Source organism: Mustela putorius, unplaced genomic scaffold (genome assembly GCF_011764305.1).
Source record: "Mustela putorius furo isolate JIRA1106 unplaced genomic scaffold, ASM1176430v1.1 tig00000151_pilon_pilon_pilon, whole genome shotgun sequence".
In the NCBI taxonomy this organism is placed as follows: Eukaryota; Metazoa; Chordata; class Mammalia; order Carnivora; family Mustelidae; genus Mustela; species Mustela putorius.
This window is the reverse complement of record NW_025421296.1, coordinates 1,735,330-1,762,401: the sequence shown is the minus strand read 5'-3', so window position 1 is coordinate 1,762,401 and position 27,072 is coordinate 1,735,330. Positions and strand designations below refer to the sequence as shown.

At 39.4% G+C, this 27,072-nt stretch overlaps 1 long non-coding RNA gene across 1 annotated transcript; it reads left to right on the top strand.

Moving 5' to 3' along the window:
- Positions 1–15: 15 nt before the first annotated feature.
- LOC123390896 lies at positions 16–24,429 on the top strand. Its single transcript, XR_006605479.1, has 3 exons — positions 16–486; positions 18,792–18,847; positions 23,265–24,429. It is a non-coding gene; the product is annotated as an uncharacterized LOC123390896 (long non-coding RNA).
- The last annotated feature ends 2,643 nt before the right edge of the window (positions 24,430–27,072 follow it).

Genomic DNA, 27,072 nt, shown 5'->3' with positions numbered 1-27,072 from the left:
CCTCAGACACACAGACATACACGCCCTCACTGAGAGTGCGCAGGCGCAGCTACCGCTCTGCCCTCTGGGAATTAGAGTCTTGCAGCCTCTGTCCGGGTCGTTGAGCGCTAGGATCTTGGATCCAGAAAGAACTACAAATACCGTGAGGCCAAGCGGTTCGGCTCCCGCGGAGAGGAGGAAGAGGAAGGCAGTAGGAAGGGGGGCAGAAAGGAAGAGTGTCACTCATGTTGGCTGCCGGGAGTTGTAGTTTTAACTGGATCGCCTTTGTCGACTTTCCACTTCTGGGGCGCCAGCAAAAGAGAATGAGAGACCACATTTCCTAGGATGCCCTGCGGTGCGTTCAGCCTCACTTCCCCCGTCGGCGGAGAAGAGGATACGGGGAAGCTTGGTAAAAACAGAATTAAAGGGAATGGGTGTCGGAAGCGGAGGGTCTGAAGTTCTCAACTCATAGAAGGGGAGGGGAATGAAAGGCTCTCAGTAAAGAAGGTACAGTACATAAATGTCCAGCGATATGGCGGGCTGGTAAATTGAATGAAATGATCTAATCTAGATTGGAGGTCGTAAAAGAAAAAAGGGGGAAGACAATAAATTCTCAGAGTATGTCTTAAGGTCTTTTTTTTTTTCTGCCACACTTCTCTGTTCTCACTCCTGCTCCTATTCCAAACCACTGAGGTCCTAAGTCCCCCCTTTCTGTCCTTTTCCCCCCTCTCACCTGAGGGTCACTGAGGCGCCATTTGTTTCTCAGTTCCGTGTACATCTTTAAAGTTTACAGTACAAATAACAATACCTTGGATGCGTATAGAGTCGTATATACATACAAAGCCTTTTAATTCGATATAATTTGCTACTTACGGCACTCTCCTCAGAGAGTTATAACAGCTATCATTTACTAAGTTCTAGTATAGTCCTGTCGCAGCCTTTACATACACGATATAATATGATCTTCGTAATAACCTTGTTAGAATCCACGTCCGGAAAGGGAATGACTTCCTCTGGTTCACACAGCCAGTAAGTGACTGTTAGGCATTCAGATCTACATCTGTACCCATTTTGCAGACAGGGATATAGGCAGGAAAGGTTAGAACAGTTTTATATAAAATAACTAATTTCCCATTACTATTGCTTTATAGTTTACATAATGTGTTCACATATATCATCTCATCCTCCCACATATCCATCCCTGTAATATGTTACCAGGTATTGTTGACTCCATTTACAGTTGTTGCAAACAGAGTAGGAGTTAAGTGACTGACTTGTCCAAAGTCAAATCACTAGTGTATCTGACGTAGAGAGTGCTTTTTACACTAATTACAAAAGAAAAGAGCTGTTAAGCCCAGACCTTTTGTTAAACCTCTGAGTCTCTTAGTGACTCAAGGAGTGGTAAAGATGTTTACCCTTAAGAAGGCAGCACAGCTTTATTTTATTGTGTGCTTTGAAACTGCCTCTTCATGCAAAACACATTGATACGTTAATTGAAAGCTAGTATTGTTTTAATTATTATTGTACAGTCAGCCCCTTTCACTTATTCTGGAAATTCTTGCTTTCTGAAACCTTAGATAAGTGAACTGTCTCAGAATTTCTGAAACATTTGGCACAAAACAGATAAAGCAGCGCAGTCCATGAGGTCATTTGAGTCTTCTGCCCCGCCAAGGGAATTGTTTACCTTATAGGTTTTTTGAGTAAATAGAATTTGATGCTTTGAAATGAACCATCTGTAAGACACTCCTAAAAAGTATTAGTGCTGACTTTCACCCTAATTATTGTCTACAGTTTTCTTCCAAAGAAACATGTTTAAAAGAGAAATTCTTCAAGTGTTTTTTTCTCACCCAGTTCTTCCTGGTCCATGCAAAAAATGATGTTACCTTCATACAAGATAGGTAATGTTATTTAAAGGGGATAATTTTCAATAAAGTTTTTCTTAATTCATGCAGAAAAAGTTGTTTATTTCCATTCTGACAACAGTTTGGTGATCTTGGGACTGATTTTTTGTTTATAAGTTGAGAAATTAAATGTGCCCATTAAGTGGAAATCATTGTTTACTGTTACTGAGAAGTTACACCTGCAGTGAAATTTTTTTCTCCTCATACAGAATCCAAAGAATTGAATTGTGAAAGCTTCAGAGCAAATGAAAGATAATGGTAGTGTGCACTTTTATGTCTTGACATTATCAAGACAGATTTTCCGTACTGATAATACATTTAACCAGTGAAATAGATTTTTTCAAATTGCATCTGAATGTGTCGTTCTGAATCATACTTGACAAAATCATACTTGGCAAAACCCTACTGAAGAAATGGGTGGCCTTGCTCTGGCTTGTCAAGCACTATCCATTTGACTAATCCATTGTCCCCATATGAAACCTTGATTAGTTAGAAACATTCTTCCCAAATTAAATCTGACATTTTAAACTCTTTTGTTACTGTAGTTCTAGTTTTAAGAATGATTCTTTTGAGAGGAAAAAACAAAATACCCTGGCATAAAGCACAGTAGGGGGAAGGGGAGAGTTTTCAATCAATTCTGGAGTTAAATCAGGTCATTTAACCTACAAATCACTTATTTAACAAGTCTGTAGATGCGAAGTTCAGAAAGAAGAAAGCTCTCAGATAAAGGGACAATGATGGTTTGTTTTTTTTTTTAATAGTTTTATTTATTTGTCAGAAAGAGAGAGAACAAGTAGGGGGAGCAGCAGGCAAAGGTAGAAGCAGGCTCCCCGCCGAGCAAGGAGCAGGACGTGGGACTTGATCCCAGGACCCCGGGATCATGACCCAAAGTGAAGGCAGACACTGAACCAATCAAGCCACCCAGGCATCCCATACTAAGTTCAATATGTGAATTAATCTTTTATAGGCATTTAGAAGGCATGGGTACCTGTAAAGTAAGAAAATTTTGTTAGGACAAAATATGACATGCTGTTTCTTACAAAGCCATAAAAGTGCAGAAAACTTCTAACCTGCTTATGTGAGATATACATGCTTCCTTCCTCTTCTTCCCAAATTCCATGACCTTAATTATGTCATAACTTTCACAAGAACTTTATGAGATTCTTAATAGTTCTTGTTCTTGTCTCAGTATTCCAGATGGGGAAATGAACTGAGTACCTGTTAGCTGTTCTGATACATACCTCTTCTACCACCTTTATCTCAGCATCACCTCTATCTGAATTGCCAAAATGTAGTTAAAACCGAAACCCTTTCCCTACCAGCCCTATAAATTTCTAGAAGGACACTTCTAAAATTCCTGTATTGCTGTTAGCATAACTAGTAAAGGCAAAAGCAAGAGGCATCCACTTAAGAGAATATCGTTTTTCTCTTTTATATTGGAAAAGGAAAGGAATCATTACTTTGGGGATTGTTAAAAGTCAGCCACATACTTTTTTTTATTATTATTTTATTTATTACAGAGAGAGCACAAGAGGAAGGAGGGGGACAGGGAGAGGAAGAAACAGTCTGCCCACTGAGCAAGGATCCTTGATGCTGGGCTCAGTCCCAGGACCCCTGAAGCATAACCTGAGCCAAAGGCAGATGCTTAACCAACTGAACCACCCAGGTGCCCTAGCCACATGCTTTCTTATATAAAATATACATTTGTACTAAGAGTTGACTAAATTCTTCCAAATTTATCTCCCAGTCAGACTTTGAGTCACAAGTTTTTGTTGAATCTCAGGGTGGACATGGACTTAATTACTGGAATAGGTACTATAGGAGCTCAAAGGGATACAGAGGTCATCCCTGACCCAAAGGAACTCAGAGTCTAACAGAAGAATAGTCACAACCAAATTGTTCATTAATACAGGTAGAATAAAATATATAATTGATAAAAACAATACAAGAAAATAAATTTCACAGATGCTATGAAAATTTTATTGATGGCTTATTGTAGGGTGGGTGTTTTTAAGAATATTATCTTAATCTTTAAAACAATCTTATGAGGGGTTCCTGGGTGACTTAGTCAGTTAAGTATCTGTATTTAGCTCAGGTCATGATCCCAGGGTTCTGGGATCTAGCCCTGCATCAGTGGAACCCCGTGTGGGGCTCCCTGCTCAGTGGGGAGCCTGCTTCTCCTTCTCCCTCTGTCACTCCCCCTGCTTGTGCTTGCTCGTGCTCACTCTCCCTCTCTTTCTCTCTCTCTCTCTGTCAAATGAATAAATAAAATCTTTTTAAGGAAAAAAAAATCCTGTGACATAGGTAGTATTGTTTTTATTATACAGATGAGAGGATTTAACTCCGGAAGGTTAACATTATTATTATCATCATTATTACCACCCAGCTAGCAAGTAGCAGAGCTGGGCTTCCAGTGAAGGTTTTCTTCCTTGTTTACTCACTCTTTCCACTGCATCACAGCTGCTTTGTGATTTGAGAGAGAATTAGCCAAGAAGTGAGTGCAGACTGGTGGCAGTGGCCAAACTTGGCTTACATGTGTTTTTGTTTGGCCAGTAGCAGTTTAACTTTTTTTTTTTTTTATGTGAACATCTTTGCACAGTGGCCAGCACTTTACTCTAACATCATATACCAGGTCCCCTTGAGACATTACTTGCCTGGCTCCAGAAAGCATTTGCGTTTTCTGTATCAGACAGCAACTGGGGACAGAGAGGAGCAATTCTCAAAAGGCTCATGAAAAAGGTATTTTAAAGGGCAGAAGGAGGACTTTGTGAACAAGAGTTGCAGAGAGGGGTGCCTGGGTGGCTCAGTCAGTTAAGGTAGGCTGCTGAGCCTACATTCATATGGTAAAGGTCAAATTCTACCTGGTTACATCTCTACATTGCCAAACGGAACTATTTGCAGTGATGGAAAAGTCCTATGTCTGTCCTGTCCAGTATGGCAACCACTAGCCACATGTGGCTATTAGGTACTTGAAATGTGGCTAGTGCAACTTAGGAACTGATTAACAAATCAGTTAACAAACTTCATTTAATTTTTAAAAAGCTTTTATTTATTTATTTGACAGAGATCACAAGTAGACAGACAGGCAGGCAGAGAGAGAGGGGGAAACCAGGCTCCCTGCTGAGCAGAGAGCCTGATGCGGGGCTCGATCCCAGGACTCTGAGATCATGGCCTGAGCTGAAGGCAGAGGCTTAACCCACTGAGACACCCAGATGCCCCTAACTTTATTTAATTTTAATTAAACTTAAGTAGCCACATGTGGCTGTGGCTCTCTGTTCGCAGGACAAATCTAAGTACTTACAGCTATTAATTCTACATTAAAAATAGTGATTCCCCAAATTCCAGTGAGTTCCTCACTCTCGTGGGGGTCAAGGAATGGGGACTGACTATAAAAGGGAACAAGGGAACTTTTTAGGATGATGGAAATATTCTTCATCTTGATTATGGTGATGACATGGATGTTTACATTTGCCAAAACTCATCCAACTGAACTCTTAAAAAGGGTGCATTTGTGTGTGTGAATTATACCTCAGTAAAGTCAGTTTTAAAAAGGAAAAAGGGGGCACCTGGATGGCACAGTCAGCTAAGCATTTAACTTTTGGTTCTGGCTTAGGTCATGATCTCAGGGTCCTGGGATCCAGACCCACATCGGGCTCTGTGCTCAGCTCAGAGTCTGCCTGAGAGTCTCTCTCCCTCTCTCTGTCCCTTCTGCTTCTCCCTTCCTTCTGCCCCCGCCATTCTCTCTCTCTCTCTCTCTCTCAAATAAATACTTTAAAAAATGGGGAGAGTAAAAGAAAAAAAAAAGAGTTGAGTTCCTGAGTGCCAGAGATAGATATTCCACCTCTAGTCTATTTAAAGCATGCCTTCTGCAATCCCACTTTTTCCCCTAAGAACCAGCGAAGTCTTTACTACATTACAGGACCCTGGGTGGTCTGGCCCTGGCTACTTCAGACATTATTTCCTTGGCTCATGCTTCTGTCACACTGACCTTGTTGGTCCTCAAACACTCCAAGCGCATTCCTGTCTCAAGGCCTTTGCACTTGCTTTTCTTCAGATTGGAAAACTTTCTCCAGGTAATCATTTCAGTGTCTGCTCAAATGTTATCCCCAGCAAGATGCCACTCCTACCATCCTCTTGAAAATAACACCTCTGTCCTTTCAACCCTCCATGTCCTTATCCTGCTCACTTTCTTTACAACACTAATCAGTATCTGAAATTATATAATTACTTGTCTATTGTCCTCCTTGCCCATTAGACTGTAAGGCTGTTCATAAGGGCAGGCAGTTTGTTGATTGTTAGATTCCCTGTGCCAGGCACACAGTAGCCTCAACAAATATTGCTGAGTGAATGAATGGCTATCATCCATGGCAGTGTTTCTGAGACTGAGATCCAAGCATACACCTTCATAGAAAATCCACAATTCTCCAAAAAATGTTTTAAAATCCTGTGTTGGCATTCTGGTACTAATCTAAAACGGTATTTATGAATTCTCAAATGAGCACCTTACAACATGAGTTTTGAATGCCTGAGTTCATGTAGAGTTTAGGATTTTGTACCAGGTGAAAACCAAAGGACATCATGACAAAATGATTAAAGATTTCATGGTTATTTTGATAGAGTTGGGTCATCACATGTCACACAGTAGCCTAGACAAGCCAAACTCAAAAGAGCCAACACTCCAACTGCCAGTGCTACATTCCAGTTAGAAACAAATTGCACAAAGCATACATGCATGTGGACACAAACATACACACTCATTCAGAATAACTTAGTAGCTGTAAGTAAATACACAGGAATTACTAGTAAATACACAGGAATTGTTTTGTGGTTGCCAGCATTAATCAGATTAGAGACTATTAAATTAAGATGTCATGCTTAACAAGGGGTGAGGCGCCTGGCTGGTTTAGTTGGTAGAACATGTTAACTCTTTTTAAAAAAAAAAAAAAAAGATTTTATTTATTTATTTGACAAAGAGAGAGAGGTCACAAGTAGGCAGAGAGGCAGTCAGAGAGAGAGGAGGAAGCGGACTCCCTACTGAGCAGAAAGCTGGATGTGGGCTTGATCCCAGGACCCTGGGATCATGACCTGAGCTAAAGGCAGAGGCTTTAACTCACTGAGCCACCCAGGTGCCCCAGAACATGTAACTCTTGATCTTAGGGTCCTGAATTCAAGCCCCACGTTGGGCATAGAACTTACTTTAAAAAAAAAAAAAAGTCAGTAAGTCAGTCAGTCAAAATTATCATATGATCTCCCTCATATGAGGAAGTTGAGAGGCAATGTGGGGGGCTTGGGAGTTAGGAAAAGAATAAATGAAACAAGATGGGATCCGGAGGGAGACAAACCATAAGAAACTCTTAATCTCACAAAACAGAGTGTTGTGGGGGGGAGACGGGTAGGGAGAGGGTGGTAGGGTTATGGACATTGGGGAAGGTATGTGCTATGAAGTGTGTTTTAAACCTGGTGATTCACAGACCTGTACCCCTGGGACTAATAATACATTATATGTTAATTAAAAAATAAAAAAATTAAAAAGAAGTCAGATACTCACAAATGCTAACCCTATCTTACAATAAATGACTACTTTATAGTTAACTGGGTGATAATTAAAATTGACATTCCAGGATTTTGTAGCACTAAAGTTTTTATTGAAATATGTGATCTGATCTCAAACTAGCTGCAGAAAACCTGGGAGTTATTAATACAATGTATTATATGCACTGTATTAATGTTCAAACTGTACCTGTGCAAACAGGTATCATTGCATTGACATTAATGAAGTAAACATAGACACATTTATTATAGATCAGAAGTTGCATCTTAATGCTCATAAGCCCAACAGTTCACAATTCAAATTAACACTAATTTTAAATGGTTGGATGAAATAACCACTGTCCTTGGGGCAGGAGAGTGCTTATCACTGCAGTTATATTACTGTTCCTTCTTTCATCTTTTTCTTTCCCTTTATTTAAAACCCAAAGGGTACTTTTGGTATAAAAGAAGATAGGTTCAAGGGTTTACTGAAAGAAACTATCTTCATTCCCATTACAATCTCGAGTTTTTGTACAATGTCCTGATCTCTCCATCTGAACCTTCTAGCGCTGTCCCCTAAACACAGTCTAATTCGATTCCCTTCATGGATATGACATAGAGTCAGAAAAAGTATTACTTGACACATTTTTTTGTACATAGAGTCTCATAAGACATTTTAATAGGTGAGAGAAGGACAAAAGTACAAGGCAGCATACTTTCTTAGCCCTTTGGGTCATTTACATAAATCCTTTCATAATATTCCAAGATAAAAATGCATTATAATTATGTACAAGAATATAAATGCAGTATGCAACATTTCTATTTTGGTGGGCAGGAAAGTATTGGAAATTATGTATGTACTAAATTAAAGCATCAGCACTAGGTGTCAATAGACCACAACATTGGAGAGGGTCTCAATTTGGGCATTGGTCAAATAGCAGTAAATGGACATATGTCTTTCATAGTAACACCTCTTGCTGAGCATTTTCTCCTTCAAATACTAATTTTCAGCCTGACCTTACTAGTGTGCTCCACAAATTCTACAGATATTAATAGGTATCATATTGAAGGGAGGGGTATAGTCAAGTAACTTTGAAATAATAAGTAAATGAAGTTAGTTTTCTTCTTTTTCCACTAAGAACTTCTCAGAGCCTTTCTATGCTGATATGACACTCTGACTCCAGAAGACAAGTAGTGATGCTTCTAGAACGTCTGGGGAGAGAAGGGCTTAGTGGCAAGAGTCGGCTTGCAGCATAACATACTAGGATGAGTTACATCTTTCATTTTGCACATTACTTTATTTACCCTTATATTTTGGGGGTGATCTGGGACTGCTCATAGAGATAACAGGGATGTTAATACGCTAAGCCACCCTTGGCATTATTATTGATGTGTAGCACTTCCACACCCGCATACCCACAAAAACATTTTCAGTCTGTGTCAGAGGCATGTATTTTAGGAAAAAGTAACACACAGAAATGGTGCCTCTCATCATGATCTCTGCTTTTATCAGTATGCTTCAAGGGGGGTTAATACTTGTCCATATTTTCTGGTAGTTCATGGAGGCTTTTTTCCATTTAATGTTTTCATCTAGCTGACATGTATTTTTACACAGGATGTAAGAGAGAGATTCCATTTATTTATCTCTATTTTATATCACAAAATACCAGTTGCCCCAAAACCTTGCACAAATATGTTTTTGGTTTTATTTTTAGGTCCATAACACTTCAGATCAACTTACCAATAAGTTCACAATGTAAAACAGACCATTATGGCTGAAATGTAAACTAATGAGAGTTACTTCAATTTGCCAGCAGCCCTTACCCTCATTCCCACCTCCCCACAAGATGTACTTTGAACACCACTGGAAAAACTCATCCCCTCATAAATGGCTTGAAATGCCCTTCTGTAATTTGCTACATTAAAATGTTTATTTATCCCAATTATTTTTCTGTTTTTCTGCCAGTCTCATACTTTAATTAATTTATGGAGCCTCAGACCTTTTTAATGTGACAGAAGAAGAAATTGAAACATTTAATAAATACAATAACATGAGATTTTGGGAGACCCATAAAATTAGCATATTTCTTTAAAATGTCTGTTATTGGTTAAGAGTTGACCAAATCCCTTCAATATTTAGAAGATTAACTTGGTAAAACCATATACCGGTATGTTACAAGTTTACAATGTTGATACTCTTTGACATACAAATCACTTATAAGATTTAACCCTAAATAAATAGCTAGAAATGTATGGGAAATATTTGCTGTTGTTTATATTACTGATAGTATTGAAAATGTTCCAAATTTTAACAATGCAGGACTGGTTAAATGAATCCTGGCACAGCCATGAGCTGGGATACTCTAGCCATTACAGTGATGTCATAAAAAAGAAAAATACCTTATTGAGTGCTTGTGATGAATCTGGCACTGTACTAGTCACCTTGATTGTATTGTCTTAAGCCTAACAATATCCCTGGATGATAGGTATCATTATTCCCATTCATAGAAGAGAAAACATAGAACTTGAAATAGCTAGTGAAATAGTGTTGCTGGAATTCAACCCATGTCTGCTCTTTACCCTTGTTCTTAATCACTGTCCTAATGATATGGGAAAATATTCACTATTTACTGATAAGCTATTGTTTTACAAACAATTATTTTTTTTTTTAAGTAGGTTCCACATCTAATTTAGGATTTGAACTCCTGACCCTGAGATCAAGCAAGAGTCTCATGCTCTCTACCAACTGAGCTAGCCAGGTACCCCAAATGAAAATAGTCCCATTTTTAATGGGACTCAACACAACATGGGGTTGAAACTTACAAGCCCAATATCAAGAGCCTCCCACTTTCCCAACTGAGCCAACCAGGTGCCCCTGACGATAAGCTATTGTTTTAATGTAGTTTAACTGACATTTAAATAAACAAGCAAAAAAACTCCCTCCTATGTGAAATCCCTCTCCTAAGTTAGTTATGCTTAGTCATTTTTTTTGCCCAAAATGAATTTACTTTTACACATGTTTTTTAAGTTGATTTTTGAAGTTTTAAATGCCTGCTTTAAGAATTCAAACAGTACTGAATATTATAAAGTAGCTGTACCTTTAATCACAAATTATATATATCATTGGATATACTCACAGGCTCTTTTTTATGTTCCCTCAGTTCTGTTCTGTCTCTTCTTGCTCTGGTGTCAGCTTTAGGCAAAGTGAGAAGGATCTGTGAAGGTCTAGATGGCTAACTTTGAACACAGGAGAGTCCCTTACATGTATAGCATGTTGGTTAGAAGTGCTGGTTCTGAAGCTCAGTTGGTTAGACTGAGTCCCAGCTTTTGAATTTGAGCAGCTTGCTTGTCTTCTTTGTGCATCAGTGTCTTCATTAAATGAAGGTGCTCATTGAACCTTCCTCGTAAGATCGTGGTGAGGATTAAACCAATTGGCGCACGTAAAGTGCTTAGGACAGTGCCTGGGACACAATAAATGTTCAACCATTAGCTACAATGGTTGTCGACAATGATGATGGTATGATGCATGTGTGCAGAGATAAGGAAGAGAAGAGAAATAACTCATGAGTGCTTACTGTGTACCATATGCCTGCATGATCTCTCCATTTGATCCTCCTTTTATTCCCTTTTTATAAAGATGAGGAACCTAAAATTAAGGGTGGTTCTATATGGAAGAAATAGAATATATTATTAGGCCCGTTTCTAGGACTAAGGACAATACAAATACCAAAAGCTGCCTGACTAGAAGGTAGAAAAATGTGGAGGAATGAGATGAGAAACAGGCCTGCAGAGTCATACCACCCTTTGGGGCCAAGAGGCAGTGTTCCACCATTCAGGACTGAGTGGGTTTCTAATCCAATCTGTGGGTATCAGAAAACTGCTTTGAAAATCCAACTGCTTTTATGCTGGCTGTATTTGCTGTAAATATTTCTTGTTTTCTTCTCCCTTTGTAGGTACCAAAATTATTTCTGAACAACCAGCCTGTCTCAGTTTGTATTTTGAGGGAATAAAAAGGAAAAGGGAATCTTTGGGCACCTTCTGGAGCTTTCAGGTAGAACATGTCAGACACCAGGTATCCTAGGCTTCAAATGCCAGAAGCCTAAGAGGGAAAAGAATCCAGGGAAGAAAATCCTCGAGGTGCCTGGGTGGCTCAGTTCATTAAGCATCTGCCCCTAGTTGGGCTCCATGCTCAGCATGGAGCCTGCTTCTCCTTCTCCTCCCTGCTTATGTTGGTTCTATCTCTGTCACTGTCTATCTCTCAAGTAAGTAACTAAAATCTAAGAAAGAAAGAAGGAAGGAAAGGAAAAGAAAGGAAGGAAAGAAAGAAAAGGAAGAAAGAAAGAAAGAGAAAGGGAAAGAAAGAAAGAAAAAAAATCCTCTTCCCAGAGGCTTCTGGAGTGTTCTCTGCTCTAACCTTAGAAGCTTTTGAATAATGTTGCCTAGAGAACGGCCTTTTACTTACTCGTCTGTCCAGCATGACTCATCCCTAAGAGTGTGGAGTAAGTGAAATTTTACAGTATTTATGTTTCTGTGACTTTTATAAACATGGTGATATGGAAAGAGCATGGACTTTGGAATTGGACAGGCCTAAACTTTGTCACCTGGTACTTGTGTTCTTGTGGGCTACTTAATATCTTCTCTGGGCTTGGGGCGCCTGGGTGGCTGGGTCAGTTAAGCATCTGCCTTTGGCTTGGGTCATGATCCCAGGGTCCTGGGATCGAGCCCCCCATCAGGCTTCTTGCTCAGCAGGGAGCCTACTTCCTCCTCTCCCTCTGCTCCTCCCTTTGCTTGTACTTGCTCTCTCTCAAATAAATAAATAAAATCTTAAAAAAAAAACAAAACTCTGCGAATCGTCATGTATAAAATAAGAATAATGAAAATCCATTTCACAGAATTGGTATGGACATGAAATGAGACAGCAAAATGAAAGTCTAACCTCTGGCACAAAGTATAAAGAATTACCCTGGGCACTCATGCCTTGCCTTTCTCTGTCAGACTGTGGGTTCAGGGTGAGCATTTGGCCACATGTTGTATTTATTTTTATACTTTACTACTATATCCCTGTGCAGTGCTTAGTTTACAGTGAGCATCCTATAAATAGGAACTTGGCAACACTGGCGTACATGCACGGGAGTGGACTAATGGGTAAACAATTTTAGGTGTGTCCTAATGTTGATTAATCCATTTATCCTGTCAGAAAGAAAAACTGCCAAATGTCGATCAATGAGATATGCAGTCAGGGCGGAAGAGTTGGGCAGGTTGTTCCCTGCACAGGGCCAGCGACTCCGGGGGCCAGTGGGCACCAAGCCCACGGCCCCCTCTACTTGCAGACCCCCGAGAGCTCCTTGTTTCCGTTAACTCAAAGGCAGTCTTCTGTGGGTGAACCACAGCCTCATCTCTTCTGTCACCTGGGGTTCCTCTTACAGACCACTTGTTTTGCTTGATTTAAATTTTCTTTTTCTATCTTAATTTTTAAATGCTTAAAAGGTAAAAAAGATACTGTGATATTTATTTACCCATCCTTTGAGATGAGTAATTGTTATCACCTTCTTTGAAACTATAACATAATTTCAGACTTTTAGAAAAATTGAAAAAATATTAGAGTTTCCACACACCTTTCACAGTTTCCCAAGTGTCAATATTTTACCCACTTGCTCATCCTTAGCTCTCTAAATTACATATGCAGATTATGTTTTTGGACCATATAGTTCTCCCTTCTTCCCACTTCATTCCTTTGTTCTTTCATTCCTTCCTTCCTTCATCTCAAATAAAACATATTACGTAAAACTATTACTTCTTTGCTTCACCCACTCACTCCCTTCTCTCCCTGAAACCTGCTGTGTTACATGTTTTTGTCCCTTTACTACATATGATTAGATCTGCAGATACTGAACGTTCATTATTCGTTGAGACTTGCTTTGGGACCCAGTACATGATCACTTTTACGACTTTTCCTTATAACCTGAGAAAGAATATGTACTCTTTAAATGAGCCAAGGGGCACCTAGGTGGCTCAGTGGGTTAAAGCCTCTGCCTTTGGCTCAGGTCATGATCGCAGGGTCCTGGGATCGAGCCCCACATCAGGCTCTCTGCTCAGCAAGGAGCCTGCTTCCTCCTTTCTCTTTCAGCCTCCTTGTGATCTCTGTCTGTCAAATAAATAAATTAAAATCTTAAAAAATTTAAAAAATTAAAAAAAAATAAATGAGCCAATAGTGGGGTGCCTGCGTGGCTCAATCAGTTAAGGGGCTGCCGAGCTCAGATTAGGATCTTAGGGTTCTGAGATCTCAGGGTTCTGGAGTTGAGCCCCACGGCAGGCCCCTTGCTCAGTGGGGGGTCTGCTTCTCCCTCTGCCTCTCCCCCTGGCTTGTGCTCTCTTTCTCACTCACTCTCTCTGTCTCTCTCAAATAAATAAGTAAAATCTTAAAAAAAAAAATAAATGAGCCAGTAGTTATAAACCATTTGCAACAGTGCCTCACACATCATAAGCAGTGTGTGGTGTTAAATTTTTAAGACAGTATACAGTTATATATAAATCCACTGGCTAAAAATTTGTTAAGCGTCTTGTTCAAATTTTGTATACCCGATCCCTCAACTTTCAAAGAAGTTTGCTAAAATCTCCCTATGATCATGGATCTGTATATTCTTGCATATATTCTGCCAGCCTTTGCTTGCTGGCTTAGAAGTGAGCGATTCTGGTCAGTTGTCAGCATTCCACCGCTAATCCCTCCTGTTAGTGTTTCATTGCACAGCGGAGAACTAGGATGGAAGTCAGGGCACTGACTGAAGGGAAAAGGCATCATGGGGAAATGGAAGTTTATGAATCCAAACACTTAGAGAATCAGAGTGGTGGTGACATCTCTTTTTGTAAGCTTTTGCTCTGCAGCCTAATCATCATTTGCTACACCCTGATATTTCTCTTCCCAAATGCCCCCACCATGAGTTGCACCATCTCACCCCTCTCCCTCCCCCGCCATCCCTCAACCATAATTCTTCTGAAGTTTAAGCCAATTTGGGGGATAATATTCTCCAAATGCCCTCTCCAATATTTCAAAACTAAATTTCAACATTTCGATGATATTTATGGGACTGGAATTGGGGAAGAAATGTTCCTTAACTGATTCATTAAAAATCGGATATTGTTGACTATATTACAATAAACAAAATACGCATGGAGAGTGGGAAAACAGACATGAAATAAATAAAACCAAGTAAGCTCTGAAAATTGCTAGAAGAGAAAAGAACTGTTTCTGTAAGGAAGAAAATAGTGGGCGGGGGCATGTCCTGTGATGTTTTGTGGAAGGACGTTCCAAGAGGAGTGACCAGCTCTGAGAAGGTCATGGCCAGAACTGAACATGGCAGCTGAAGGGCTGAAAAAAGCCAGCAGGGCTGGATCCTAGTGAGTAGTGGAGAGCCCGCAGGAGAGGCGTCAGCTAGTTCATGGAGGGCTGTATGAGCCATATCAGAGCTTTTGATTTTATCCCAGGAACTGGAATGCATTGAAAGGTGTTAAGCAGAGAAGGAGGTGACCACATTTATGGTTTTAAATATAACTCTAGCTAGAAGGTGGAGAATGACTGCGTAAGATCAAGAATGGAAGCAGGGATACCATTCATAGCAACTCTTGCAAATGGGGCTTTTGGTGAGCTCAGAGTATGTCTCCCTCTTCTCAGAGAGTTTACTGAAACCACAACAGCAAGTGAAACAGACTTTAACTTCATTTGTAAAGGATCCTTTGTACAGTTTGTGGTGACCATCATAGACTGTTTATACGACTGGAAGATAGAGTTATAACCACAACTCTACATCCAATTTAATTTTGTAGGTGTTTTTTGAGAACTTTTTATTTTGAAAAATTTAACTTTCATTTAAAATGTACAATTAAGGGACGCGTGGGTGGCTCAGTGGGTTAAAGCCTCTGCCTTCGGCTCAATTCATGATCTCAAGGTCCTGGGATCGAGCCCCACATCGGGCTCTCTGCTCAGCGGGGAGCCTGCTTCCCCCTCTCTCTCTGCCTGCCTCTCTGCCTACTTGTGATCTCTCTTTCTGTCAAATAAATAAATAAAATCTTTAAAAATATATACAATTAATTCCCATTACCTTGGAAATTACTTACTCAATGATTGTCAAGTTTGCTGACATTTACTTCATCTGTCACTTTTTTTTCTTCCTTTGTAGAATTATTTAAAAGCAAATCCCAAATAAATAATTTTGTCCCTTCATATTAAGGATCCATCTTCAAAATATGAACATTTTCTTACATACCACAAAGCCATAGCCACAAAATTTTAACAATTTATTGCTAACATCTAATGCCAATTTCATAACCAAATTTCTTTAATGTCTCAAAAATGTCGTTTCATAGTTGGTTTGTTCAAATCAGAATCTAAATAAGACCTGCGCAACGCACTTGGTTGTTAGATCTTTTAAGTCTCTTAATCCACGTTACTGCTTTTTCTTTTTTTTCTCCTTTTTTCTTTTTTAAAATTTATGTTGTTGGCTTGTAGAAACTGGATTAATCCTGTAAAATGTCTAACTATTTTATAATAAAAACTTTTTTTTAAAAAACAGGATAAAATATGGGGTTTGAGCCTTTAAACTTCCAGTAAGTCAGACCATCTCTCTGGAATGTTCTTTGAAGTGTCTGGCATACAACACAGTTGGTGAACCATAAACACTCACCACACTTGGCAAGCACATGCAAGCTGTTAAATAAGAGTGCTTGTGCTTAATGTTTTAATTTTATCACTCAGTATTCTCAGGTTCTTGACCTGCTTACTCACTGTGATTTGTCTACTGTTATTAAATTAACAGAATCTGAAAATAGCAGTTTCTCAAATGTTTTCAAAAGCAATTAAGATAATGCTTCAGTTTGCTAACCTCAGCCCTTTTCACTTCAGAAATTAGAAAATTAAAAATAGTTGAACTGGCATTAATAAAAAGCCAGGTTTTGTTCCACTTCTAGGATACACAGAAAAAGCGGTGGCCAAACAATGCATGTTTCCTTCACCTCAGTGTTGGTCTCTCGGAGAAGGATGACTTTGATTTCTTCGCTATAATTAGCCTCTGTAGCCAATGGAGCAGAGTCTTATTATCTGCAGTAAATAGAACTAGATCACTAGTTCTATTGGTTTTGTTGTTTCAACAGGTTATAGTGCATACATATTATTGACAATACTATGGTTATATAAGGTGTTGGCATAGGGAAAACTGGATAAAGAGTAATGGGAACTCTGTACTATCTTTACAACTCCTCCAAATATAAAATTATCTCAAAGTAAGACTTTTTTTTTTTTTTAAGAGAGGGAGAGAGGGGTGGGGAGGGGTGCAGAGAGAATTGTAAGCAAACTTCATGCCCAGTGTGGAGTCCAACGTGGGGCTTGATCCCATGACCCCAAAATCATGACCTGAACAGTGATCAAGAGTTGGATGCTTAACTGACTGAACCACCCAAGTGCTCCAAGATGTTTTAAAATATTAATTTCCTCTTCTAAATGATGATCTTAAGGAAGTGCATGGTTATTCCATTAATGATATCATTGCTTTAATTATTTTTGAAGCCTCTTTTTTGGAACTGTTCTCCAAAGCCTAAAATCAAAGGTCATAAAACTGGAAGATTGTGAGAGATCTGAGGTGTTATCTAGTCCAATCTCCCAACCATTCCAGAGAATCCTGTTATGTACCATAAATTATTAACCACTCCCCTAGTGGCTAATATGTAGGTTGTATCCCAAACTGTCCTCTTTACAAAGTTTATTGTACATATATCTTTTTTGTACCCATATCTTTGGACACATTAGGGATATTTTAGTACTCCAGATTTCAAAAAGTAGAATTACTGGGTCAAAGGAAGCACACATTTAAAACATTGATTAAGTCCTTCCAGTTTGCCATTAAAAAAAAAAAAAAAGCTGTATGCTTCTACCAACAGTGTGTGGGTATATACTGACACAGGTTGCTAGCAATCTTTTCTATTTTTCCTATTCTAATAGGGGGCCTGGTAAGTTTGAGGCAGTGGGAGCAGCCTGCCCCTGTGGGGAAGAATATTCTAGACTTAGCATGATAATATGTTTATTATTTTGAAAATTCTCTACAAACAGTGTACCTTCTGACTGCTTGCCCTCCTTCCTGCTGACTGTACACCCAGCCATTCCTACTTGGTGTACTGCTGCTGATAGGTAAAGGAGCCATCTTGTTTAATTAGTAGTGAGGTTGAACACACGCTTATTTTCTCAGCAATGTGTATGCCTTCTGGTGTGTTTTATTTTTTATTTTCCTTTTCTTATTTTAAAAGAACCCTTTGTATATAATGAATAACAACCCTTTATTACCCAGTCTGCAAGTGTTCTGCTGTGTGACACTCATCTTTTAACTTTACGGTCTCTTTTGCTATATGAAAGTTATGGTGGTGTTGGAGGAAGATACAAGTAAGATTTATTTATTTATTTGGGAGAGAGAGAGTGTGTGAGCAAGCAGGAGGAAGGGCAGAGGGAGAGGAAGAGAGAATCCTCAAGCAGACTCCCTGCTGAGTGTGGAGCCCAATGCGGGGCTTGATCCCAGGACCCTGACATGGTGACCTGAGCTGAAATCAGGAGTCTGGCCACTTAACTGACTGAGCCACCCAGGTGCCCAAAGTGAGGGTTTGTTTTTTGTTTTTTTTTTTTTAAGATTTTATTTACTTATTTGACAGACAGAGATCACAAGTAGGCAGAGAGGCAGGCAGAGACAGAGAGAGGAGGAAGCAGGCTCCCTGCTAAGCAGAGAGCACGATGCCAGGGCTTGATCCCAGGACCCTGGGATCATGACCTGAGCTGAAGGCAGAGGCTTTGACCCACTGAGCCACCCAGGCACCTCATCCAGTCATCATTTTTTGATCAGTCTCACACTATCCTGTTTATTACATAGTTTTATAGTTCTTTCAGTGTCTTGTAAGCCAACTCTTATTTTGCTACTGTTGTTTTTCAAAACCTTCTTGGCTGTTTTGAAATATTTACTCTTCCAGATAAACTAGAGAATCAACTTTTAAATTTAAAAAATTCCACTGCGATTTTGATAAAAATTATATTTTATTTATAGATCAATACAGGGAGAATTGACTTTTTAAAATGTTGAGGTTTCTTATCCATATATGACTCTCCATTTACAAATACTTTATATGTCATTCGGTAAAACACAATTTTTAATGGGTTTTGAATATTTTTTATTAATTTTATTTCTAGGTATTTTATTGTTGTGATTATTACAAATATGTCATTTTCCATTTTATTTTTGAACTGGCTCTTCCTGATACATAGTAAAACTATGATTTTTATATATTCCTTTTGTACTTAGTATTTTGTATTACTATACTTTGTTTACTTAACTCTCCCTTATTTCTTGGTATTAGGTTGTTCCCAAGTTCTGATGGTCATAATCAGCATTGCTATAAACATCTCTAATCAGGTAATTTTTTTCCCTTTAAATTTCTTCCCACACATGGGAAACATCTGTTTTACATGTTTTACATGGGTAAAACAGATTTGAAAGGTCTATGAAACTTTATGGCTCTTAGTACATATTGCTCTGGATAATCTCCTGAGGGGCTAGCCCCATTTCCAATTCTGCCTATAATAACATCAGCAGAGTAACAATGATGAAGATAATGACAATGACAATGATGAGACCAATTGGTGAGAGCCAGTGCTTTCCATGACTTTTCTCATTTAATACTCACAATGAATCTATAATATGCTATGGCTAACATATGAACAGATAAGGAAACTTAGGTGCAGAGAGAGAGGGTAAAATCTGCACTCATAGCTGGTGGGTGCCAAAGTCAGGTGTGTGGTGTTCCATGGTCAAAGCCTTCTTCCTATGTCTTCTCCAAGACCCATTCTTTTTATTTTTCATTTATATCTGAGACCTTAAAAGGTATGTGAGGGGCACCTGAGTGGCTCAGTGGGTTAAGCCTCTGCCTTCAGCTCAGGTCATCGTCTCAGGGTCCTGGGATTGAGCCCCAAATAGGGCTCTCTGCTCAGCAGGGATCCTGCTCCCCACCCCATCCCTGCTAGCCTCTCCGCCTACTTGTGATCTCTCTCTCTCTGTCAAATAAATAAATAAAATCTTCAAAAAAAAATAAAAGGTATGTAGGCCTGAAAGTTGTTTCACTTGGCATTTCTTAACCATTAAGTAGGTTGTTAGGTAACACATGTTAAAACTCTTTATCATCTCCTTTGACCACTTATCCAATAGACTGGTGATGTTAATTATATATTTGTAAGAACTCTCTATAAATTGGAATGAAAGTTTTAAAAGATTATATTTTCCCCCACACCTTTATTAATATTCTTGGGTTTTATTTCCCATAGATTCTTCCTTCCTCTATTCTAATTTATGTCTTCTGTAAATTCTTCTTATCAGAAAATTCCATTACCAGCATGGAGAATATTAAGCAGATGGAACACTCTTATTTCATTCATGTAGTAGAGTAGTAGTAGTAAATAATAATAATAACTGAGTGCTTATCAAGTACTAAGGATATAATACACATAATCTTACTTAACTCTATAATCCAATAAGACATTATCTTTGTTTTACAGATGAAAAAATAGGCTCAGATTCATCAACTCAGCCAAGGGCACACAGTTAATAAAAGGAAGTCCTGTCTGTTACAAAGCCAATGTTCCTAAGAATAATACTGCTGGCCTTCCATTATGTAGTGAATAAAATTGACTCTCTTTGAGAAAAAAAAAATTCTTTGTCATGCTAAGAAATCTTCCATACCAATTTATTTCTTTTTAAAATTTTGACTGAATGGGTTTCTTAATTGAGTTGTAATTGACATATAACATCATATTAGTTTCATGTTTACAACATAATGATTTAACATATATATTGTGAAATGATCACCACAATAAGTCTAGTTAACATCCATCACCACACCTCATTACAAAGGCTCATACCAATTTCTTACAAGCTTTAGATAAGAGATTTTATTTAATTGAATATGTTCTTGACATTAATTTATGTTTTGTTTTTTTTTTAAGATTTATTTATCAGAGAGAGAGAGCACAAGCAGGGGGAGTGGCAGGCAGAGGGAGAAGCATGTTTCCTGCTGAACAAGGAACCTGATGGGGGGATGGATCCCATGATCCTGGGAATCATGACCTAAACCAAAGGCAGATGCTTAATCAACTGAGTCACCCAGGCGTCCCTGTTTTTTGTTTTTTGTTTTTTTTTTTAAGATTTTATTTATTTATTTGACAGAGATCACAAGTAGGCAGAGAGGCAGGCAGAGAGAGAAGGGCAGAGAGAGGAGGAAGGCTCCCTGACGAGCAGAGAGCCAGTTTCAGGACTTTATCCCAGGACCCTGAGATCATGACCTGAGCCGAAGGCAGAGGCTTAGCCCACTGAGCCACCCAGGCACCCATCCCTGTTCTTAATATTTACAAAGAATTTTACATTTCTCTTGCCTAGCCTAGCTTCTGCTTCTTGTGGTCTCTGGACATTGCCACTCTGGTCTCCAGGGGGCACTGTTTCCCCTTTAATCAAGCATTTGACGCCTAATTCCTCTAGGTACCAGTAAGACTGGGGAAAATATTTAAACAAAGTTTACAAAGGATTCAGATGAACAGAAGGCAAATGAGGACAGAAAATAATATACAACCAGATAATCTGGTTCACTGAATGCAGAGTAGGCATTTCAGTATTTGACACAACCTACCTAGCTTCCTACTGCCTGCACAGAGCAGAAGCCTTTTTTTTCTATCCTGCACTATGTCCTCAAGCAAGCAAAATTCTTCAAAAACTGGCTCTGAGATTGGTCAGGCTAGTTCCAGCTTAGGGCTTCCTTCCAAATTCTAGTTTCTAGTTTCAACATATGCCTCTCCCTACATACTAGACACTAAGCGTGTCAGCCCTCTTCTGGGAAGAAGGCATCATTTTCCTGGTTTGTAGCTTTACCCTGTTGCTTGAGAATAGTTATTTATGGGTCTCTCATACCCCTTCACGTCTTGGCCAATATGCCAAGAGTGCAAGGCCCTCACAGCTCATATTACATAACTATCACTGCATAACAAAAGACTCCAAAACACCGAGGCTTCAAGCAACAAATACTTTTTTTTTTTTTTGACAGTTTCTGTTGACTAGGAATCTGGGCATAGCTTAGCTGGGAGCCCTTGGCCTCAGAGTCTCTGATAAGGCTACAGTCAAGGGGTTGGCCAGGGTGCAGTCATCCCCAATCTTGAATAAAGGAGATTCTGCTTCCAAGGTCACTCAACACAGCTGTTGGCAGGCTTCAGGTTCTTACTGTTGGCCAAAGACATCCTTTCCTTGCAGTGCAGTTCTCTCAGTGTGGCAGCTTACAATGTAACTGTCTGCCCTCAGAGTGAGTGAGAGAGAACATGAAAGGGTGCCCAAGATAGGAGCCACAGTCTTTTTATAACCTCAACTCAGAAGCAACATCCTGTCATTTGTGCTGTATTAAATTAGGTGGAAATGAGTCAATAAATCTAGCCCATAGTCTGCTGGAGGTGATTACACCAAGGAGTGAAGACCAGGAGGCAAGAACCATTATGGGCCATGTTAGAGGCCTTCTACCACATCACTCTTTACCCAAGCCATTTCTCATGGTTATGTTTGCAGCAACCAATCTTATTTTTTATTTTTATTTTTTTAAAGTAATCTATAAGGTCAAGATGGGGCTCAAACTTGTAACTGCAACATCAAGAATAGCATGCCCTACTGACTGAGCCTGCCAGGTGCCCCTACAGCAGCAATCTTTTTTTTCTTTTCTTTTTTTTTTTTACGATTTTATTTATTTACTTGACAGAGATCACAAGTAGGCAGAGAGGCAGGTGGAGAGAGAGAGAGGAGGAAGCAGGCTCCCTGCTGAGCAGAGAGCCCGATGCAGGACTCAATCCCAGGACCCTGGGATCATGACCTGAGCCAAAGATAGAGGCTTTAACCCACTGAGCCACCCAGGAGCCCCTACAGCAGCACTCTTGAGAGATAAAGTAACATCTCCCTCTGGGACAAAGAAACTGACTTAGCTTTTTGCTTGCTGGAAAAGCAATGGGTTCCCCAAGATCACCATACCCCCACTGAACCCAAAGTCACTGCATGTGTGGCCTCTATCTGGGCTCCTTGGTGTTACGCTGGTGGAACTTGGGGGCAAGAGGAATTGATATGAACAATTCATGCTTTTTATCTTGTGCTGTGGGTGAAACAGTTTTTTCTTTCTGACTGAGATGCCTCACATCTTCTTTCAACATCTGTGAAACAGTAAAGGCTAACTTACTGGCTTGTAAGTGGGATAAAATCAAATTGCAGACCTGAGAGTTTGACTCAACAGCACAATTCAGAATTCTATACAGGCCTGGGAGACCAGCATTCATACAAGAGATCCATGTACGTATTATCCATTTTATTCAACACTTACATGCCAGGTAATTATTCTAAGAGTTTATGAATATAAACTCATTTAATCTATGAGGTAGACACTATTAAAAATTCCTGCTTTACAGATGAGGAAGAAGAGGCCCGAAGATGTTGAGTAACTTGCTCCAAATTATACTGCTTATAAATGTCAGAGGCTCATTATTCGAACAGAAACAACACAGACAGTCTGGTTACACATCCGTTGATCCAGTGTATCATGCTAACTGTTCTGAGTTGAGAAGGGGTGGAGCAGGGAGAAGATGGGGGGGAAGGACCAAATAGAGAGTCAGTTCCTCAAAGCATTTGTTGAAATCATCAATTTAGAGTTTCTTATTTGTAACATAGTAACATATTGTCTTGTTTCAAAGGATATTCAAAGGATAAACTCTACCAGTCATATTGATAAATGCTTTGATTTCATGTGTTCTTTTTGACTTCTTAGGAATTGATTTAGAACAATTGTTCTGTATTCAGAATATGAAGGTTAAAATGAACTGTCCGGACAAAAATCTGAACATGGAGCTTCTAACAGCTTTATTCATAAGTGGCAAAACATGGAAGCAAACAAGATGTCCTTCAGTAGGTGAATGGCTAAACTGTGGTAACCCATACAACAGAAAATTGTTTAATGCTAAAAAGAAATGAGATATTAAGCCATGAAAAGACGGGGGAGAGGCTTTAATGTATATCACTAATTAAATGAAGCCATTCTGAAAATGTTATATACTGTTTGATTCCAACTATATGACGGTCTGGAAAAGGCAAATCTATGGAGATAGTAAAAAGATCAGTGGATGCCAGGGGTTGGGAGGAAGGGAGGGATGAATAGAGCCAGAGAATGTCAGGGCAGTGAAACTCTTCTGCATGATACTATAATGGTGAAAACATGTTATTAGACATTTGTCCAAGCCCATGGAATATGTAATAATGAGAGTGAACCCTAGTGTAAATTACAGACTTTGAATGACAACAATGTGTCAATGTAGGTTCATCCATAACCATGGAAGTACCACTCTTGTTGGGGAGGGTGTGCATGTGTGGGGGCAGGGGTTATCTGAGATCTCTACTTTCTGCTCAGTGTTGCTGAGAACCTAAAACTGTTCTAAAAAAATAAAGTCTATTTTTAAAAATGCTTTGAAAATGACAGCGTGCTTTAAAATATAAAATATTATGAATAGTGTAAGCATGTGTAGGAAGTTTTTGTTAACATCTTTCTCTACCTGTCCCCATGCCTTTGACCTCATCTTCCTGCCTGTTACCTTCTCCTTACCTTAGCAAGTGTAAATAGCTTGGCCCCCACTTGGCCTCTCTTCCTCTGTTTCACTGTCCTCTTGAACCTTCCCAACCTAGGTTCAAGCCCGCTCTCTGTCTGCTCGGTGGCTTTAGCATGGCTGCAGATCTCAGCGTCAGAAAAACCACAACGGTGAAGATGAAATGTATTGTACAACTGCCATTCTCCTCCATCAGCTGATCCCTCAGTGTTTCCTGCAACTGTTTGTGTGTTTCTTAAACCAGAGCTTTGTGCTTAAAATATGTATCGGTAAGTTTTAAGTGTAGTTTGCTTTACTGATATTGTGCGGTTTTGAATAAATTTTTCAAAGTCTTTGGCCCTGTCTTCCTATTTACTCCACAGATATTATGTCAGCTTTTTTGCATTTTTATAAAATTGTATTTATGATATTGATTAAGCTGTTTTCTATTAAAACAATTAAAATAATCTGGCTTCTAATGAGCATGCATATCAATGATGATTCACCCAAAAATGCTTAAATGCAAAAATGCATTAGCAAACCCAGGGGGTTGATATGTTTAGAGTTGCTTTAATTATTGGTGTCTTTAAGAAGATTCTGTGGAAAAGCTGAGTCATACTCCCTTCTCCAATGTGCCTCCATGCCCTGGAATAAGCCTCCCTTTTTCTTAGGTTAGGGTATCTCTTCCCTCAATGAGCTCAATCAAAAGCTACTTCAATCCTTTCCACGTCTCATTTAGCAAGACTACAGACCGCTCCCTGGGTCCTAGGGATCAATGCTAGTGGTCTCAAATTGGTAGCCCCTGCGGCAAATTTCCTTGATAGATGTGGCTCATTTGGCCTGCACGGTGTTTTAAGAAAACCTGAATTTGTTCCTAGCATTTTGCAGTTATGCCATTTCACATTAAAATGTATATTGTGAGCTTTTTTTTTTTTTTTTTAAGATTTTTTTATTATTTGAGAAAGAGAGAGAGCACACCAGAGGGAGCAGAGAGGGGATATGGTTAGAGGGAGAAGCAAACTCCCTGCTGAGCAGGGAGCCAGAGGAGGGACTTGAACCAAAGGCAGTCATTCAACCAACTGAGCCATCCAGGCGCCCATATTGCTAGCTTTTATAGAAAAAGTAATAGATCTGGCAACATTGGGCCCATGTGCTAACATAGCAACAGCTGGTAGCAGCCATCAGCTGTCCCTTTAAAGAGGGCAGACACCTCTTTCATCTCATGAAGACTGCCAGTCAGTTACCATTTATCATCTCACTTTCACCTCTTCTGACACTTAGGTGCCTTCTCTCAGGTGCCTTCCTGGTGCTTTAGGCATTTAGTCTACACCTAGTCCTTGCTGCCTTTCATCCAGCACCACCCATTGACATGGAAGGCTCTGTGGTGCTTTAGAAAGACCATGGGCTTCAAAACAAATGGACTCATTTCTGCCACTTACCTGCTATGTGACCTGGATAGGGTTATTTCACCTCTTTGAATTTCTGTTCCTTTATCTATATAAAAAAAGGGGGGTGGATAATGATGGTGTGGTTCTGTGGATTAAAGGCAATAATGGGAGCACCTGGGTGGCTCAGTCGGTCAATCTTGATTTTGGCTCAAGTCATGGTCTCAGAGTCGTGAAACTGAGCCCTTCATTGGACTCCACACCCAGTGGGGAATCTGAGATTCACTCTCTCCCTCTCCATCTGCCCTTTCTCCCCACATCATGTGCATGTGCAAGTGCTTGCTCTCTCTCTAAAATAAATAAATCTCAAAAAAATAAAGGCAAAAATGTACATAATGTGCTTCTGAGAGAGCCAAGAAGAGGTAGGAAATACTCAGTGAGTTTGGCCTACCTTCTTTGAGCACCTCTGAGCTTACCTCTCAGGAGATGACAGGGCTACTCCTGTAAGCCTCTAGCATGGTCAGTTCATAACTAATTCGTATGATACTCTCAGATGATACTATGATACTCTAGGTACAAATAAAAATATAAGAAACTAGGGACACCTGGCTGGCTCAGTTGGTAGAGCATGTGATTCTTGATCTTGGGGTCATGAGTTTGAGCCTCATGTGGGGTACACAATTTAGTGAAAAAATAAAATTTTTAAAAATTATAAATAAGTAAAATATAAGAGACCAGATAGTACTTAGGTAAAATTTATATTCTGTAATTGTCATCTGTCATCATTGAGGAACCATAATAGGTTAAGTTGTTAGCCAACAGCAACTTCTATTGCTTGGAGAATAATCCTATGACATGGTAAATTGATCTCTTGCAACTAGAAAGAAAACAAAAATGAAAACATTTGTGAGTTGGCATGTTTTCTATAATGGGCGGGGGGGGGGGAATTCTCTATATGCCGTACTTGCTCTCCACTGTAACTTGTACAGTTCCTGATTTATCTATATACCTATCTTGCTTTTTATATGTTGCTGTAGCAAATTACCACATACTTAGAGACTTAAAACAACACAAATGTGTTATAGCTCTCTAGGTTTGAACTCTGACATTGGTGGCACTGAGCTAAAATCAGTGTGTCAGCAGGGCTGCACTTTTTTTGCCCTTTCCAACTTCTAGAGGCCACCCACATTCCATGGCTCTAGGCCCCTTTCTCCACCTTCGAAGCCAGCAATGTTGTATCCCTCCAGCCATCCGTCCATAGTGACATCTTTTTCTCTAACTCTTCTTTTGCCTTCGTCCTTTTCACTTTTAAAGATTCTTGTGATCACCTTAGACCCACTCAGAAAATCCAGAATATTCTTCCTATCTTAAGGCCAACTGAGTGGCAACCTTAATTCTTTTTTAAAATTAATTTTTATAAATTGAGATATAATTAACATATGACATCATATTATTTTCAGGTGTTCAGCATAATGATTCGATATCTGTATATACTGCTAAGTGATCACCGCAAGTCTAGTTTAACATCCACCACCACACATAGTTATAATGTCTTTTTTGTTATAGAAATTTGAAGATCTAATCTCTTAGCAACTTTCAGATATACAATACAACA